Genomic DNA, 9,811 nt, shown 5'->3' on the forward strand with positions numbered 1-9,811 from the left:
TCTCTCTCTCTCTCTCTCTCTCTCTCTCTCTCTCTCTCTCTCTCTCTGACAGTTCACTATACTTACATTGGTCATTGGTGTAGTTATAGGAAAATTTATGCATTTTGGGTACTTAGGAGTCTAGATAGGGGATGGTCCCCAAGAGACAACTATGGAACATGGCGGATCAGACATGGACACACTGAGGAATTTAGGCAACAAGGGGCTCAGACTTGATAGGTACATCTGGTACATAGCCATACTCTGGGGTGGGTAGCAAATCCAACTACTTGCTCAAGGGTAACAGCAGAGTTAATGGTAGTAAGTAGACTGTTCCACTTCTAGAGTTGCCTCCCTGCCATCTTGGCGGCAGAAAGAACTGAGAATTTGGAGCCCAGAGCCAGAGGATGACATGATTTCTATTGCCTCCTCACTATAACTAAGTGTTTTAAGGTTAGATCTGAAAATCAAGACCACTAGACTGGATTCTGCTTTCCCTGGATTATGCAGCTCCAATATAGATCTCAGCACTTTGCTGTCACTTAGCTCTCTGTTGCATTCAGGGGATAGTGAAGTGGAAACTTTAAGGGTTCTTTGGAAAGTCAGTTGGATGGTGTTTTGTTGGAGCAAACATGTGAAGGAGTGTTTTCCTGAAGTGGACACAGGTGAAAGGCTAAGGTGGACTCATGAAGGAACATTTCACTGAAGCAGTTAAAGGTGAAAGGATGTTTTGCTAAAGCAAATATGTGAAAGGACACGTGATGAAGGATTCTTCACTAAAGGACACACATGTATTTGTCTGCCTTATATTACATAGCTGAACTCCATTTGTTGAGACCCCATAGAGAAAAATACACCAAAAAAACTTCTGGTGGTGGTCTGGTGGCTTCTTGACACTTCTGAGGATTCGGTCTGATTGGCAGAGTGATGTCAGCTGATAGACAGACACATAGAGTTTTGTTAAGACAGGCTCATGTGCTGAGGCAAAACATGTGGTGAGGCAAGACCTGTGCAGGACAGGTGATATTTGGAGGGAGTATAAATAGGACTCAACAGACTGTGACAGAGGCTTGCTTGCATAGCTAGCTTTGCAATGTTTCTTGGTCCGGCATCATTGCTGATCTTTGCTTCACTGAGAGAGGCACAACAAAGACTTTTCCTGGTATCCCTGCTGGTCTTAAACTCTCCTGTTGACTCTGGCTGTCTCTGTTAGGTAGTAGCACTTCTGCTGATTCGTGTTTACTATCCTGACTCTACCGAACTAGACTGCTGGTATAACTGTGAAGTGTTTGTGAGTGGATCCAGCTGCTACTGCTGCTGATTCCTGTGAACCAAACTGCTGATTTCCCGACAAAGCAGATGGGATTCGCTCCAAAGAACAATTTCTATACAGGTCCACTTCCCCTGTATTCTAGTAACCTTTCTTTTCTACTACCTCTGGTGGGTGGTGGGCTAGAAGGGAGGTTAAAACATTAAGAACTGTTATTAAAATTAGGGATGAGAAAATTTAATCCTACAGTATACTGAGGATGATATTTCCAAAATCTACCCTACAGATATATTAACTACATAAAGAGTAGCTGTGGATGATAAGAGATGTGCAGTTGGGATTCTGTTTCCCCTAATTTTTGGAGACTTCATTTAGATTGTCTTTTTATGTGCATGTATTTTAGGATGTTTCTACTGTATTAGATTTCCATACTACTACCTCTGAAATGCCCCTCAGTTTTAGCTGCCCTTTCTCCTATCCCCTCCCTCCCTCCCTCCTCCTCTTCCTTCTTTCCACTTGATCCTCCCATTTTAGAACTCCCCTCATCTCTCCTTAGCTATCTATTCTATTCCCTTTTTAAACAAGATCTGTTCCTCATAGCCCCTACCATCTGTGCTTCTATTGATTGTAGCATGGTTATCATTGTCTTCACAGTTAATATCTACATATAAATGAACATCTACCATATGATTTTCTAGTTCCATCCATTTTTTCCTGCAAATTTTATGATGTCATTTTTTAATAATAGCTGAGTAATACACCATTGTGTAAATGTAGCAAATTTATTTATCCATTTTTCTGTTGAGAGACATCTAGGTTGTTTCTTGTTTCTGGCTATTATGAATATAGAAGCAGTGGACATAGTGAAGCAAGTGTCTCTGTGGTAGAAGGAAGCATCTTTTGGGTATATGCCCAAGAATGATATAGGTGGATCTTGAAGTAGATTGATTTCAATCTTCCTGAGGAAATGCCACACTGATTTTTACAGTGGCTGTTTGAGTTTGCACTCCCACCAGCAATGGAGGAATGTTCCTATGACTCCACGTCCTTGCCAGTATGAGCTTGGTTTGTTGATCTTATCCATTCTGAGAGGTGTTAAGATGAACTCTCAAAGTACTTTGATTTGATTTCCTTGATGGATAAACATATTGAACATTTCTTTAAATGTTTCTCAGCCATTTGAGTTTCCTCTGAAACTCAATGTTTCTCAGCCATTTGAGAATTCTGTTTTGATCTGTTCCCATTTTTAAATTAGGTTATTTGTTTTCTTGATGTCTAGTTTCTTGAGTTTTTAATATATTTTGGATATTAGCCCTCTATCAGATTTATGGGGGGGGGTTCCCATTCTGTAGGCTGCCACTTTGTCCAAACAACAGTGTCCTTTGCTGTGCAGATTCTTTTCAGATGTATGAGGTCTCATTTGTTATCTTAGGGCCTGTGCTAATGGTGTTTAGTTCATAAAATCTTTTCCTGTCTGAGTTCAAGGCTATCCCTTATATTCTTTTCTGTTGGGTTCAGTGTATCTGGTTTTATGTTGAGGCCTTTGATTCATTTAGAGTTAATTTTTGTGCAGGGTGATAAGTGTGGATGTATTTTGATTTTTCTACATATGAAGTCATTCAGTTTGTCCAGCACCACTGAACGTTAACAAGCAAACTATACCTGCTGGGAGAAGGAAGATCAGTTTTGTCCAATAGAGTTAAAACTGGGTATAACAACTACTCTAGCATAGGCACTGTGTTCAGAAATAGTAGTTGACCAACATATAATTGGACTCCACAGCTTTTTCTGTGCTTTTATTTGATTACAATTCAGTATTTGTTTTTTAATGTGATTTTATTTTGTTTTCTTGGTTTGGGGGTGTTTTGTCATTGTATTGAGTTTTCATTTGTTTTGTGAGAAAGAAAAACTTGTATAAGTAGGGAGGGGGAGAGAATCTGGAACAACTTGGTTGTAGGCATACATTTTCACAACCTGCTTTAATAAGGGTTCAACCTCTTTAGCCCACCACTCACCAGACATACTGAAAAGAAAAGAAAAGAAAGGTTGTTAGGATAAGGGGGGGGAAAGTGAACCTGTTTACAAATAGTTCTTTGAGGAGATCCCAATCTTTGTTGTTCTCAGTGCAGTCCACTAGCAAACATCAAACAGGAATCAGCAGCTGCAGACCAGTCCACTCGACAGACATCACATGTAAACCAACAAGAGCAGTTCAATCCAGAAGAAACTGTGAGGCTCAGCAACCAGCCCAAGTCTGTGGAAGTGGCAAGAGGAACCTCCTGAGAAGTTTTTTCGTGAGTTTCTCTCTATGAAGCCACCACAAGCAAAGCTCAACAATACAATGCATGGCAAACCAATACGTGTGTGTCATCAGCAAAGACTAATGAGGCAGAACAAGGCAAACCAGTGCTCGAGCTCCCACTGTCTGTGGGGTCATATTTATATTCCTTCTAAACATCATGCTTCCTTTTACCTTTGTTAACTTCAGCAAAACATTCTTTGATGTGTCTGCTTTAGCAAAACATTCTTTCACCTGTCTGTCCCAGCAAAACATCATTATAACATAACAGAGTCTCCAAAGAAACCAGAAATTTCCATTTTACTTTGGGGAAGGGAAGTTTATGATAAAATATATTTAAATTTAAAGTTGTCTTGAATTATAAAAACATAATAGTGATAATAATACAAGAATAGCTATGTATGTTAGATATCGGGCTAGATATGAATGGTATTATCACAGTGTCTTCAGATTACAAGGTTTCCCTTAGGGATACTTATATAACAAACATCAGCTGAACTAAGGAAGATGAAGAAGCCCCTTTATGCTGGAGACCTCAGGAGGGGCTTCTCTGGGAAGGTGAAGTAGGAGCTGGAACTCAAGAGAGGAAGCAAGGATATTAGTAGAATGTCCTCAGAAATCCAAAATAGCTCTAATGACTACTTTTCTCATTTTCTTTGATTAGCTTGAACTTGCTACCTGGTTAGAACTCTTGGACTTTAAAATAACTATTTATTTTTGGTACTGTCCTAGGGGACACAGGAGTCCTGCATCTTTGAAAAGTCTGCTGCAAGCAAAGGACATCCCTGGGAATCTTTTGTATGTTCTTACCATTGTCTTTCCTAGGCTTTAACATTTGGGAATCCAAGAGCCAACTCACCTTGCCATTCCTCTAGACTTTGAGTGGTCCCTCTCTGTAGCTTGTTGTAAGCCTCTTACAGAAGTCCTCAGTGCTATCCAGAGCCTGACAAGACTGATGCTAACTCATGATAAAAGTGGAGATTTCAGACTGAAATTTTTATGTGAGGGATTGAAACAGCCTGACTGTCAGTTAATGAATCTAACCTGAATATCATGAATTGTGGGTATGTATAGAGTTCATCACGTCACAGTAACCCCTAAAATTAAGTAGTGTTTTCTTGTCCAGCTGACTGAATCTCAAAGGAAGAAAAATATGAAGCATGAGTTAATATAAAGGGAATAAAACATCCCTTTCCCTGAATCTCTGCTTATCCCTGGCCCAAGGGATCTTTTTCACGTGTCATTTGTATTTTCTAGTGTGCTTTTCTAGATGAGTCCTAAAGTTTCCTGGAGCAGATAAGATGATGATATCCTCTCTGTATTGCAGGCCTGTTGCTGGACCAGAGTATGTGGTCAGAATTTGTGCTTTGCATTCTGTAGCAATCAACATCTGAGAGGCCCTGAGCTCAATGATAATGCTTTAGGTGACAAGGGTGTGTAGGTCCGGTGTGAAGGATTGAAACACCTTTACTGCAAACTACAGACCTTGTGGTAAGTACCAGGAGAGTCTATGTGTAAGAAGCTTTTGTTTGAGGCTGTATATGAAAGGGATGGCCAATGAGGAATATGGGATAAAATTAACTTCTTTTTCCCTCTCGGATTGGGGTAGTGGATTGAAACAACCTTGCCACATACACCAGGCTAGCTTTGGACATGCATCAATCCTCCTGCCTATTTTTCCTGAATGCTGGGATTAAAATATGTATCATATCATGCCTAGTGAAGTTGATTTCTTTCCTAAATCTCTTTACAGGTTGGCACAGTGTCATCTTAAAGCTGCATATAGCGGTGCTCATGTGTTCTCAACAGAGGTAAGACCCTAATACTCCTGGGAGTGAAAATGCCTTCAAGGATTTTTGAGTACAGATGCTGTGTGATGCACTGAATTGTCCAGTGTGTAAAGCTGACACTCTAGTAAGTAACTGTTTTGGGAAAAATGGGAAAGAAGTGTACAAGATGGGCGTGTTGGATTTAGTCAGAAACAGCTATAGTGTTTGTTTGTTTTTGTTTATTTTAAAGAGGAAAACTGAGGGCAAGCCAAACCTAGGCAAAATGGTAAAGTAAATACAATTACCAATAGACCCCTTGTCCTCCTATGATATAAACACAGGAGCAGAGGCAGAAAACAGGCCACTTGTATCTCATTGCTAAGAAAAACAGCATTATGGGAGAAAAAGAACACAGTACCTGGATGCTAGGTTTGGCTCAATCATGTATATGATCATGTATATGATCGAAATAACTTAACCTCTCTGAGCTTTAGTATCCTTGACTGTTAATAGCTGCTTACTGGCTGCTTGAAGTCAACGTGAGGATGGAATAGAGAAAGAACTCAATTGTAAATGTTCCTACTGGATGTCCCCTTAGCGCATAGGAGATGCCACATGTTAAGCCAGTTGCATTTCTATTTCTTACACTCACCAGTGTGCTAATGAGAACATTTGGAGTGTCTTTGAAACGCCAGGGGGATGAAACTGTAATGGGAAGATTTCAAGGGGTGGAGGTCGCCACCTTCTCTGGTCAGTGTCCATCTGCCAGCTCAGCAGGCTGATATGCACACAAAGTAATTCTTAATTACAGTACAACTAAGCTCTGTTGGCAGCTAACCAGTGGCCAGGTGGCCATTCGTGTTTGGTATTCCGAACTGGAACACATAATGGAAAATAAAGCCTTAGTGTGACAATTCCACAGTCCAAAGCCAATTTGGGAGATTGAAGCCGAACTGAACTCAGCCTAAAGAGCTGATTACAAGGCTGCATCAGAAACTGTTTCTCTGCTAGCAAAGTGATGTCTTTTGGTTTCAAAAGCTCAAGAGAGTGCATATTACCAATCAACCAGAGGGAATGGTGCATAACATGATTTAAGTCTTGAAGGGTAGGGACTTTCATCGTATTAGTCTCAGAAATCCGTGAATGGGACCTTTATTGTCATGATTGATATAAACTTAACTGATATATATCTCAATGCTTCTTTAAATGTAGAGTAGCACCACAGTGGTATCACCCTCCAGCATATGTGCCACAATAAAGATTCTAAATAAGAACAAGGAGAAGTCGTTTTGTTGGGATGGAATGCCATTGTGTGTTTTTATGTAAATTGTGCCACCATTTCCCAATTCACTTGCCCTTCATCTTTTAACTAGAATGCTTATACTGTCTTTTCAGGCCAACTTTTAAGCCTTTATAATCTAGCACACAACAAGGTCATAGCAGTGTGCAATATCATTGGATACAAAATGGTCACACAGAGTAGCTATCATTTTCTGACCTCAAATAAATCTTGAGCATTAGAATTCATATGCCAGAGATGAAATCAGTAGAAAAATACATAATTATCAAAATAGATGAAAGAAAGATATGTGATGATTTTAAAATGGTAGGCTGGAGTCAATCTAAGAGTACTTCCTAAAAGGAAGGATGTTCTGTGGATTGTAAAGACGGGAAGAAAGGTACTTTTTATGAGCTGCTTGCCAGGACCTGAATCTTACTCCTTAGACTGTATTTTTCTCTCTAAATATTTTAGCACAAATCATAAGGAAGTATGTATAAGAAGTCAGTTAGTAATTAAGATATCTAGGAGAAAGACAAGAAGACAGAGAATGTTCAGTAAATATTAACCACTTATGTAAACTGGACAAAGTTGCTCACACCTGTCATCATAGCATTCAGAAACTCAGGCAGGAAGATTGCAAGTTCAAGCTCAGCCTGGGCGGCATAGTGAGGCTCTGACTCCAACACCAGAAGGATTAGGTATTAGTCAACATTCCAGTAAGGATAGGGGAAGGGCTACAAGACGGAAGGGCTACAAGACCTATGCCTAGCTGAAGATAAACAGCAGTCAAAGACTGCTGAGGGAGGGACAGTCAGTTTGCTTCTGAGAGGACAGCCCTCAGATAGGTTACCCATGCCCAAGTAGCCCTACACACACATATATGAAATAGAGAATAAGAACATGATTTTGAGAGGGGTAGGGGGATAGGGGGAGTTGGAGAAGGGAAGGAGGAAGATATGACAAAAATAAATTATACCCATTGTTAGTATTCTGTCTAAACTCCACCTCCACAGTTACCTGGCAACAGTCACGTATGCTCCTCCCCACAGTTACCTGGCAACAGCCAGGTAGGCCTGCCCACTATAAAAGGGGCTGCTGGCCCCCTCCTTACTCTTTTACCCTCTCCCTCTCTCTTAATCTCTTGCTCTCTTGCCTGTAGCTTCTCTCTGCCCCCTCCCCCTTCCCTTCCCCCTCTTTCCATGTAGTCATAGCCGGCCTCTACTTCTCTACTCCTCTACTCCTCTACTTCTCTTCTCTTCTCTTCTCTTCTCTTCTCTTCTCTTCTCTTCTCTTCTCTTCTCTTCTCTTCTCTTCTCTCTCAATCTCTCTCAATCTCTCTCTCTCTCTCTCTCTCTCTCTCTCTCTCTGCCTCTACTACCGTCCTGGCTCCCCTCCCCATGCCCTGAATAAACTCTATTCTATGCTATACTGGTGTGTGGCTGGTCCCTCAGGGGGAAGGGAAACCTCGGAATGGGCCCGCTGAGACATACCCTTCCCCCATACCTCTCCGCACACCCACAGAACATACTCTTTATCTCTTTATCTTTTTATAAACACATCATTGTAGGCAGAACTCTCTGACCTCTCTCTTTTCTCTCCACCATTTTCTCCCGTTCCTCTCCCCACCTTTGCCCTCTGCCCTAAATAAACCCCCTCTCCTCGTGGAACTGTTTGGTCTGGTGTTGTCTGTTCTAAGCTATACGCCGAAGTCTTACACCCATAATGAAATTATAAAAAACCAATAAAGAATAAAATTATGAAAATTGTTAAAAGATTGGATTTTACAAAAATGTTAAAAGACTGGATGTTTACAGAAATGTTAAAAGACTGGATGTTTACAAGGTTAAGGGAAAATAAGAAATTGTGTCCTCATAATGACAAAGTTCACCTTAAGTCACTTCCCAAGGATTTATTGAATATATCTTATATGGTAAACAATTATGCCAAGAACTCTGCAAACATGAATGAAGAAGATATCAGACATCTTCTGTGTACTTCTGAGGCCAGTGGTCCCAGGGCAGAAAAGCAAATAAACTGAATAATGTAGTGAAATAATCTCAAAGTCTCAAAGGAGCCATAGCAGGTTACAGCTAACCTATCTGAGGTGATAAGGATAAACTTCTAGAAAAAGAGTCACCTCAGTTGAATCTCAGGGCCGTAGTTAGGGGCGATGTAGGTAAAGATGGAGAGGGGTAGTCCAGGTTTAGGAGGTAACTTGAATAACAATACCCGGACAGTAATCAGTATGGTATATGGTACTCAATGGTGGCAGTTTGGACAATTCCAAGACTGTGATGTGGCTGGAGCATGGAAGTATAAAGCAGAGTGTGTTGGCAAATGAGCCTGGGGAGATAGGCAGGATGCCATCCACATACATTGGTAAGTAAAGCGTGTTAACTGAGTTCTGACTGCAATTCCTCTCTTCCTTTCATGGCCTCTTAGAGTAGTGCATATTTTGAGGCTTTTCTTCATCCTTTCTCAAAACTGACTGCAAAGGTGGGGACAACTTTACTTCTACAGCTAGGCAGAAAGTCCACTTATACTCCATGATTCCATGTCTTGGTCTGCAGACAGATGAACAGGCACTGTTCTGTAAATACTGTGAGACTTAGACTGAATGGCTGTAAAGGAGCTCCATTAACGAGCCAGAGATATATGAGTGTGTTCAGTTGCCCCTTTCCCCATTAGAATCTTTAAGTCTATTTATATAATTTATTATATTTATCAACTTGGATGTGTCAAATCAACCCTGCATTTCTGGTAGAAAGCCAACTTGTTCACAGTATATAATCTTTCTGATATATGCCTGTATTCTGTATGGAAATATTCTATTAAGCATTTTAAAAATTACATGTATCAGGCATATTGGCCTGTACGTTTCTTTTGTTGTTGTTGTGTCTTTACCTGGTTTGGGTGTTAGAGTGATACTGGCTTCATAGAAGTTTGGGAGTGCTCTGTCTGCTTCTATTGTTTTGATTAGTTTAAGGAGGATTCACTGTAGATCTTCTTTGGAAGTCTGATAGAATTCTTCTGTGAATCCATCTAGCCTTGGACTTGTTTTTTTATTACTATTTCAGTATTATTATGTATTTAGTAGAGGTTCCTTTATTGTCATTTTTAAGTTTTTTGCATTGTGATAAGACAGGATGAAAAGGGTGAGAATAATCTCTCTCTCTCTCTCTCTCTCTCTCTCTCTCTCTCTCTCTCTCTCT

Source organism: Grammomys surdaster, unplaced genomic scaffold, assembly GCF_004785775.1.
Source record: "Grammomys surdaster isolate TR1022 unplaced genomic scaffold, NIH_TR_1.0 173, whole genome shotgun sequence".
NCBI lineage: Eukaryota > Metazoa > Chordata > Mammalia > Rodentia > Muridae > Grammomys > Grammomys surdaster.